The following is a 10,857-nucleotide window of genomic DNA, read 5'->3' as shown; positions in this document are numbered from 1 at the left end:
AATCACCCCAATCCGAGGCATGGACCGCGTTGTAGCCGACATACTTGTGGAGCTCAGACAAACACAATCGATGTCCAATAGCTGTGGATAGCAAAGGGCACACAATAATTAATTTTTTCTTCCCTCAAAAATCAACTATTTTCAGTAACAATGACATTGGTTCTTGTCAATTTTGCAGCTGAACGTACATAGAATACTGATTTTGTTTATGACGCTGTGAACTTTATAGGCATATATGACACAATGTTTTTTGGAAAAAAAAATGTACAGCAAAACAAGGACTTTATTGATGAAACCAAAAAAAAAAAATTATGTACATGTTTGTGTATATGAATGGCTCAAACCCGAAAAACCTTTCCCAAAATGAATACGTTTGCTTTGGTAATGGTCCTATCAAGGTTTCTTCTGTATATTCCTCTTCAACTCTGCCTACAAATGTGTATAAAATTTCCTGTGTCAGTTCTGTGTCTAATTGATTATTCAAAATGAATGAAGATCGATCAATTATGTTCCTTTATTTGCAACGTAGGAAAATTGGTTCCTCCATTGAGGTCGGTGATTTTTTTTCCCCTGTACTCTTTATTCTTAAATTCATGACAGTGGTTGCAGAAAAGCTCTTTCTGCGACTAGCATACTTGGTTAGGAAGAGTGTTATTTGTCGTATTGACATACCAGGTAACATTGTATTTCCTAATGAAGCCCAATTTGTTGAACCATGACAGAACAATGTATGAAACATATGAACGGGGGAATGGAAAAAATAATCGAGTTATTGGCACACCATTAGGAAAACACATCCAGTTAAGCGCGATGACCTTTGGTCTTACACTTGCGAACACCGTTCTGAAGGAATTGCAATGTCAACTTTGCTCAATTACAAGCGCGCATACCATTGACATCCTTTACGGCATGAATGAACGATGGACTCAAGGCGGTCATTGTGGTAGGACACAACATGGCCCCTAATACGTACAACGCAAATTTCCTCTGAAACTCGTCCTCCGCACCATCAATCTCGGTTAGATAAAGTCTCAACTTGTTCAAAGGAATGACTTCCTTAACAACTCTAACCTCTTCGTAGATATTAGGATATGCTTCTAATGAACTAGCCAACTGCACATCATCGCCTTTACACCATATTCCCAATAAAACATTAACTACCTTACAGGTGAACCTAAGTTAACGACCATGAACATTCAATGAACTACTGTTAGGATAAAAGTTTTGTACCAACCATTCGTAGAAGTCCTGATCTATACATGTACACTTCATCCCCAGGAGGCCACCAAACCCAATATCAATGACTGCCTACTTTTGTGCTTCGTTAAACCAGGTAACTAGCTCAACAATTGACTTTAATGATATACGGAGTTGCCTTTTAGTCTGCACATTTTTTATGCTTAAATTAATACAAAAATACAACCAACAATGTCAGCAAAGCAGGACCTAGCCAAATGCATTTATGAAAACATGAAGTACGTAATTACCTTTTCAGATTTTGGTGCACATAGAACTACTTTGGCGTGTTCCTCAGCGCTCGCCTTAGCCATGTCCGCAAACCTCTTATTCTCATCAGAGGGGAGTGCCTTCCACCTTTCCCCAAGCTCCTTTCTACTCTTTAAGCATGAAAGTGACACATGTACAAGACAAGTAACAACTATAAGTCCAAAATAACTGTAACTACATCTTTTTCCAAACGCAATCCATGTGTATTGTTGGTAATTAAATAAGATTGCAAATACAAATAATAGTTGAAGGAAAAAGTCAGAGACAAAACGTAGATGGAATTTTAGAAAGAATTGAAATTTACAAAAACAATAAGAAGTTGACATTATTACATGCTACAATCCAACAAACATGAAAGAATTAGAAGCCCAATACGACCATTCAATACAACGCGTGGATAGCAACCCAGTCATGTGTTTCCATCATAGTGTATTATAGAGAATACAGATTTCCACACTCATCATTTTTGGTCAAGTGTTGTTTTCCCCTTGCATTTCCTTCAGTTGTTGTTGGCTGCAAGCAAACATCGTCAAGCTTATCATCACTAAATCTTAATATATGAATACATATATATATGTAAGTATTTATGTCAATCTGGCCCGAAATCTGCGTAAAACACCTTTCGTACATCCGGGACTGAATCGACACCATATTAAACATTTTTACACATGCGGAACCAAACCCATTTCAAACATTATAAACTGAACTTCGACAAGGCACATATTTTGACTACAAAAAATGTAATTCCAGATTGTGAAAATGAACAACTAGTACCTGTAACAAATGAATGGTGCAACTGGCCACTTTCGAGAAGAGCCATCGATAGTGTCAGACATTTGGATATGTTGTTTACCAATTGTCTTCAATCTTTTCCTTTCCCTTTAAGAACGAGCAAATCATACAAATTAGACTGAAGGGAAAATTACAAGGGTGGTGTACACATTTTGTCCATTGTTTCATTTGATTTGATGCACTTTAAACTCCCTCAATTCTAACACTTCATTTTAAATTTTGTGGACAATTTTAGTCAAATTGCTAATGCCGTTTGTGATTTTCAGAACAAATATTGTAATGTCAATTGATTGAGATTAACTAAGTTCAGTAAAGTTATAAGTTCACTAAAAAAAAATGACACATGCTACATATATGCATATTTTCTAATAAAAAATAGTAAAGAGTTGTAATCAAATGGATGTAATTGAAAGAAAAGTTCACAATTGACGATGCAAAGGGAGGCCATTCAAAATTTGTGCAAAACAAATTACATAAACATAAAAGTACATGGGCTGCTGTAACAATTAATCCTAAAAAAAATTCAGGGTATTCCTTGGTGATAGATTTCATTTGTTAACAAACATATGTACGAAACAAACTGGTAGCAAGTTTTCAAGGAGAAAACTAACATTGTTGGTGCGACGTGACCAATATCCATCAGATGCAATGATGACAATTCCTGCAAAGTATTCTGATCAATATTTACAAGAACACAAAGAAACGGCTTCACATGTGGCTGTTAACCTAAAAATTTTGCCTAAACACAAACAACAAAACACATTATTTCCCAACACATATACAGATTTTGAAACGGTCACAAGAAAGGACACACATCAAAATTTTACATTTAGTTCAGACAGTTTACAATTGAAATAATTATTTGTACAAGCGATAAATGCATAATTTCCCAAAAATTGAAGATAAACCTTTTATGAAAATTTACACCTTCTGTGAAACCTTACCCCTTATTGTCAAAACTTATCCTTCCTTGCCAAATTACTTACAACTTGAACTAGCAACACCACCATTTCCAACAGCTATAAAAGGGTCAATGTTCATGTCAAATATTTTCTTCACTTTCTCAATTTTCTTCGTAACTTTTTTTTATTTGTTTGACTAAGCTGCTCCATTTTCTTTTTGATTTAGGGCACAAGGACTACAAGGACTACACACACATACTTTTATGAAGGCTAGACTACAAAGGACAAGGAAGCAACTGAAATATTTCATCACAGGGTTAAACTATCTGGACAGGATTTTGCTGTCACTGAAATTGGTGCTTATCCCAGGAACAAAAAGCAGATGAAACCCCATCAAGTTGGGGGCTTCAATTTCCTACTGAGTAACTTGGTTGCAGAGAATCCAGGTAACTACATCCTGGCCTACGCTCTAGGCTCTTGAAAAACTTTCGTGATAATTACTTTTATGTAGAGTTTTTTGGCCAAGTATCCCCATGCTAGACCACTGGTGGTGCTACCAAGAGGCATTCTGGCTACAAGAAAGAAAGAGTTCTTCACATGGCAAGTTGAGGACATTCCACTATATGACTTTTACTCTGTCAAAGCGGATAATCGAGCACAACACCTTCAGGTGCTCAAACAATGGGCAAATCAGAGAATAATACTTTTTCTGGCGTACAAGCAAGTTTCTTCAATTGTATGTGACAATGAAACAAATAAGACTACCGTTGCCTGCCAACAAATACTGCTAGCGTACCCATTCATTCTCATTCTGGACGAAGGTCAAACTCCCATAAATGAAAATACAGACGTCCTAAACTCGCTGAAGAAAGTCCCGACAGCCCGCAACTCTTGAATGACAGTTACCTTTCTCTTGAAATGTAACTGCTATTCAACAGAAAGATGATAATTTCAAGAGAAAGGTAACTATCATTCAAGAGTTGCATGTAATGACAGGCAAGGTTCTCCATTTCTACGAATGAGATTTTCTTCATAAATTTCCTGGGCTTGTTGACTTTACTGTATTTCTTCACCTCAGCCCTATACATAAGCGTGAAGTTGAAGAACTGAAGAACTTAGTTAAGAAGTTCAAAATCAGCTGGGATGGAGCACACTTTATGTGCATGCACAGTTGAGATCTCTCATAAAGAGTTCACCTACAGACACGTCAACCATAGAAAGAGATGGGCTTGACGATGCCCGGATAGACTATATCTTAGCGAAGTTGGATATTAGAGAAGGACTGAAGGCAAAGTTCTTCCTTAATCTGTTAGGCTTGTGCGAATCAGGTGGTGACAAAGTATTGGTTTTCAGCCATTATCTTCAGCTACTTAAGTTCTTCCAAAGGCTAGCCATGAAAATTAAGGGTTCGACTCTGGGAAAAGAATTGTTTGTCATCACCGGTGACTCCAGTTCTGAGATTAGAGAGTGGTCCATCGATTGTTTTAACACTTCCCGAGTTGGTCGACTCCTCTTTAGATCAGTAAAAGCGTGTGGGGAAGGAATATCTCTTTACAAAATTTGAAAATCATTATTATTTCAACTCTTTCAATTGAGTTTCCTATGTTTTAAGTTCAATACTGTCAACTATGCATGAACTTCAACACTGAAAGAAATAGTTGTTTCTAAACATATGTTCCGACGACATAAAGTCACCGAGTACTACAAAATTGAAAACAGAATTCAACCGAGTGTGTTAGCCATTGCTAAATCAAGATTACTCATTGTTTGTATTTTGTGTTTTTTTTTTGGGTACTCTAAAAAAAGAATTATTTTTTCTGTATCAAGATTACACAATTTTTTTTTTTTTGGTTATATATAACCTAAAAATAGTCGGCCATGTAAATGCAAGACACAGTGATGCTTGTTGCTGACTACTATGAAACTTATGTTCAAGTTACAGCACTGGTAGCATAGGGAAGAGTTCCTATTCAAAAGGGAGAAAATACAAAAATCGAGTACAAAACAGTTCCTATTAGGTCGATTTGGAGTAGCAGAAGGAAGAGTTCCTATTCAAATAGAAGAAAATACAAAAATGGAGTAGAGAACAATTCCTATTGGGTCGATTTGAGATTGGGTGTGAAGGTATATGCGAATAAAAGAAGACAAATAGGGAGACAGAGAGACACAAAGACAGAGAAAGAGAGAGCGCGAAATAGAAGACATACCTACCGGAGGAGACAAAGCGACAGTGGTGCTAAACCTCGCAGTGGTGCTCGTTTAACCCTTGCGGTTATGCTCCAACGACAAAATTTTTCTTCAAAAATGAATTTATGAATGCGCTTATGAATTAGTGTTTGTGAATGATTGTTATTCGCTAAACTTAAATAAATCAGCTTATTCTTTCAATATGATTTTTGCCCTCAAATATTTCTCTGTAAAACCCTAGAGAACGGGAAAATAGAGGAAGGGAGAGATAGAGAGAGAGACAGACAAACAGAGAGAGAGGGTCCGAGATGGACAGACAGAGACGGACCGAGGGAACTTACACCTTTTGTGAACATTTACGCCTTTTTGAAAAATTTATACCTTTTGTGACACCTTATACCTTTTTGTGAAATTACTTACACCATTTGTGAAAAGTAACACCTTTTATGAAATAATTTTTTTCATAAAATTTTCACCTTTTGTGGGAACTTACACCTTTTGTGAAAACAAGACTTTCACATTTTGTGAAGTCACTAACACCTTTTGTGAAAAAACATACACCTTTTCTGAAAAGTTACACCTTTTGTGAAATAATTTCTTTTATAAAATTTACACCTTTTGTTAAAATTTATACCTCTTTGTGAACATACTTACACCTTTTCTCACAAGTTACTCCTTTTGTGAAATAATTTTTTTCATAAAATTTACATATTTTGTTGGAACTTACACCGTTTGTAAAAACAAGACTTACACGTTTTGTGAAGTCACTTACATTTTTTGGGAAAAAATATACACTATTTTTGAAAAGTTACATCGTTTGTGAAATAATTTTTTTCATAAAATTTACACCTTTTGTTAAAACTTACACCTTTACTGAAAACTTACACCTTTTGGTGAAAATACTTACACCTCTTCTGAAAAGTTACCCATTTTGTGAAATAATTTCTTTCATAAAATTTACACATTTTCTTAGAACTTACACCTTTTGTAAAAACGAAACTTATACCTTTTGTGAAGTCAGTTACATCTTTTGTGAAAAAACTTACATTATTTCTGAAAAGTTACACATTTTGTGAAATAATTTCTTTCATAAAATTTACACATTTTTTGAAAGTTTATGCCTTTTTATAGAAATACTTACACCTTTTCTTAAAAGTCACTCCATTTGTCAAATAATTTTTTTCATAAAATTTACACCTTTTATTGGAACTTACACCTTTTATGAAGCTACTTACATCTTTTGTGAAATAACTTACACTATTTCTGAAAAGTTACACTCTTTGTGAAATAATTTCTTTCATAAAATTTACACTTTTTGCTAAAGCTTACACATTTTCGTGGAAATACTTACACCTTTTCTGAAAAGTTACTCATTTTGTGAAATAATTTTTTTAATAAAATTTACACCTTTTATTAGAACTTACACCATTTGTGAAAACATTTTACACCTTTTGTGAAGCTACTTACATCTTTTGTGAAATAACTTATACTATTTCTAAAAAATTACACATTTTGTGAAATAATTTCTTTCATAAAATTTATACCTTTTGCTAAAACTCACACATTTTCTGAAAATTTATAGCTTTTCATGAAAATACTTACACCTTTTCTGAAAAGTTACTCCTTTTTTGAAATAATTTTTTTAATAAAATTTACACATTTTATTGGAACTTACACCTTTTGTGAAAATAAAACTTACACCTTTTGTAAAGTTACTTACATCTTTTGTGAAATAACGTACACTATTTTTGAAAAGTTAAACCTTTTGTGAAATAATTTCTTTCATAAAATTTACACATTTTGTTAAAACTTACACATTTTCTGAAAATTTACACCTTTTCGTGGAAATACTTACACATTTTCTGAAAAGTTATGCCTTTTGTGAAATAATTTTTTTTATAAAATTTACACATTTTATTGGAACTTACACCTTTTGTGAAAACAAAACTTACACTTTTTGTGAAGTTACTTACATCTTTTGTAAAATAACTTACACTATTTCTGAAAAGTTACACATTTTCTGAAATAATTTCTTTCATAAAATTTACACATTTTGCTAAAACTTACACATTTTTTGAAAATTTATACCTTTTTAGGGAAATACTTGTACATTTTCTGAAAAGTTATTCATTTTGTGAAATAATTTTTTTAATAAAATTTACATCTTTTATTGGAACTTACACATTTTGTGAAAACGAAACTTACATCTTTTGTGAAATAACTTACACTATTTCTGAAAAGTTACACCTTTTGTGAAATAATTTCTTTCATAAAATTTACATCTTTTGTTAAAACTTACATCTCTTCGTGGAAATACTTACATATTTTCTGAAAAGTTATTCCTTTTGTGAAATAATTTTTTTCATAAAATTTACACCTTTTATTGTAACTTACAACTTTTATGAAAACAAAACTTACACCTTTTGTGAAGTTATTTACACCTTTTGTGAAATAACTTACACTATTTCTAAAAAGTTACACCTTCTGTGAAATAATTTTTTTTTATAAAATTTACAACTTTTGTTAAAACTTACACATTTTCTGAAAATTTTGCACCTTTTCGTGAAAATACTTTCACATTTTCTGAAAAGTTACTCCTTTTGTGAAATAATTTTTTTTATAAAATTTACACATTTTCTTGGAACTTACACCTTTTATGAAAACAAAACTTACACCTTTTATGAAAACAAAACTTACACCTTTTGTGAAATAACTTACACTATTTCTGAAAAGTTACATCCTTTGTGAAATAATTTCTTTCATAAAATTTACACTTTTTCTTAAGCTTACACATTTTCGTGAAAATACTTATACCTTTTCTGAAATGTTACTCTTTTTGTGAAATAATTTTTTTCATAAAATTTACACATTTTCTTGGAACTTACACTTTTTGTGAAAATGAAACTTACACCTTTTGTGAGGTGAATTACATCTTTTACGAAAAATTTACACTATTTCTGAAAAACTACACTTTTTGTGAAACAATTTCTTTAATAAAATTTACACATTTTGCTAAAACTTACACATTTTTTGAAAATTTATACATTTTGTGGAAATATTTACACCTTTTCTGAAAAGTTACTCCTTTTGTGAAATAATTTTTTTCATAAAATTTACACTTTTTATTGGAACTTACACCTTTTGTGAAAACGAAACTTACACCTTTTGTGAAATGACTTGCATCTTTTACGAAAAATTTACACTATTTCTGAAAAATTACACTTTTTGTGAAATAATTTCTTTAATAAAATTTACACATTTTGCTAAAACTTACACATTTTTTAAAATTTATACCTTTTGTAGAAATATTTACACATTTTCTAAAAAGTTACTCCTTTTGTGAAATAATTTTTTCATAAAATTTATACTTTTTATTGGAACTTACACCTTTTGTGAAAACGAAACTTACACCTTTTGTGAAATTGTTTATATCATTTGTAAAATAATTTACACTAATTCTGAAAAGTTACACGTTTTGTTAAATAATTCCTTTCACAAAATTTACACCTTTTGTTAAAACTTACACTTTTTAAAAAAATTTACACATTTTTTTGAAAGTAATTACACATTTTTCTGAAAAGTTACTCTTTTTGTGAAATAATTTTTTTCATGAAATTTACACATTTTGTGCAATAAGTTCGTTTTTACAAAATGTGTAAATTTTATGAAAAAATTATTTCACAAAATGAGTAACTTTTCAGAAAATTTGTAAATTTTTAGAAAATGTGTAAGTTTTAGCAAAATATGTAAATTTTATGAAAGAAATTATTTCACAAAATGTGTAACTTGTCAGAAATAGTATAAGTTTTTTCACAAAAAATGTAACTAATTTCACAAAAGGTGTATGTTTCGTTTTCACAAAGGTGTAAGTTCCAAGAAAATGTGTAAATTTTATGAAAAAAAAATATTTTCAGAAGAGTTGTAAATATTTCCACGAAAATGTATAAATTTTCAAAAAATGTGAAGTTTTAGCAAAATTTGTAAATTTTATGAAAGAAATTATTTCACAAAATGTGTAACTTTTCAGAAATAGTTTAAGTTTTTTCACAAAAGAGGTAAGTAACTTCACAAAATGTGTAAGTTTCGTTTTTACAAAATGTGTAAGTTCCAATAAAATGTGTAAATTTTATGAAAAAAATTATTTCACAAAAAGAGTAACATTTCAGAAAAGGTATAAGTATTTTCACAAAAATGTGTAAGTTTTCAGAAAATGTGTAAGTTTTAACAAAATGTGTAAATTTTATGAAAGAAATTATTTCATAAAAAGTGTAACTTTTTAGAAATAGTGTAAGTTTTTTCACAAAAGATGTAAGTGACTTCACAAAAGGTATAAATTTCGTTTTCACAAAAGGTGTAATTTCTAAAAAAATGTGTAAATTTTATGAAAAAAATGGTTTCACAAAATGAGTAATTTTTCATAAAAGGTACAAGTATTTTCACAAAAAAGTGTAAGTTTTCAGAAAAAAGCGCATGTTTTAACAAAATGTGTAAATTTTATGAAATAAATTATTTTACAAAAGGTGTAACTTTTCAGAAATAATGTAAGTTTTTCACAAAAGATGTAAGTAACTTCACAAAGGTGTAAGTTTCACTTTCATAAAAAGTGTAAGTTCCAAGAAAATGTGTAAATTTTACGAAAAAAAATATTTCACAAAAAGAGTAACTTTTTAGAAAAAAAGTGTAAGAGTTTTCACGAAAAGGTGTAAGTTTTAACAAAATGTGTAAATTTTATGAAAGAAATTATTTCACAAAATGTGTAACTTTTTAGAAATAGTGTAAGTTTTTTCACAAAAGATGAAAGTAACTTTACAAAAGGTGTAAGTTCCAAGAAAATGTGTGAATTTTATGAAAAAAATTATTTCACAAAAGGAGAAATTTTTTAGAAAATGTGTAAGTTTTCAGAAAGAGTGTAAGTTTTAACAAAATGTGTAAATTTTATGAAAGAAAATTTTTCACCTATTGTGTAACTTTTCAGAAAAGATGTAACTTGTTTCACAAAAGACGTAAGTATTATGTGTAAATTGTCAAAAGTTACACCTTTAATAAGTAATTTCACAAAATGGGTAAGTATTCACAAAAGGTGTAAGTAATTTTACAAAAAACGTAAGTTCTCAGAAAAGGTGTAAGTAATTTCATAAAAAAGCATAAATTCTCAGAAAATGTGTAAGTAATTTAAAAAAAAAACGTAAATTCTCAGAAAAGGTGTAAGTAATTTCACAAAAAAGGTTAAGTTTTCACAATATGTGTAAAGTTTCACAAAAGACACAAGTTTTCTCAAAGGGTGTAAGTTTTTAAAAATCACTTAAATTTTTTTCTGAAATTACTTACGCCTTTTGTGAAAATTTACGCTTTTTGTAAAAATTTATGCCCTATTGCGATAATTTATACATTTTGTCCTATAATATATTATTTTATTAATTTTCCTAAAAAATTGACCCGTTTAATACATAGAAAGATGTAAATGTAAAAT

The 10,857-nt window shown here is 30.5% G+C and overlaps 1 pseudogene; it reads left to right on the top strand.

Annotated features, from left to right (window-relative positions):
• The first annotated feature begins 2,694 nt into the window (after positions 1-2,694).
• LOC114309429 (protein CHROMATIN REMODELING 35 pseudogene) lies at positions 2,695-4,764 on the top strand (annotated as a pseudogene).
• The last annotated feature ends 6,093 nt before the right edge of the window (positions 4,765-10,857 follow it).

This window comes from Camellia sinensis, chromosome 4, assembly GCF_055761805.1.
Source record: "Camellia sinensis isolate YWXY chromosome 4, ASM5576180v1, whole genome shotgun sequence".
Lineage (NCBI taxonomy): Eukaryota > Viridiplantae > Streptophyta > Magnoliopsida > Ericales > Theaceae > Camellia > Camellia sinensis.
The sequence above is the reverse complement of the archived record's forward strand: the minus strand, read 5'-3'. Positions and strand labels throughout refer to the sequence as shown.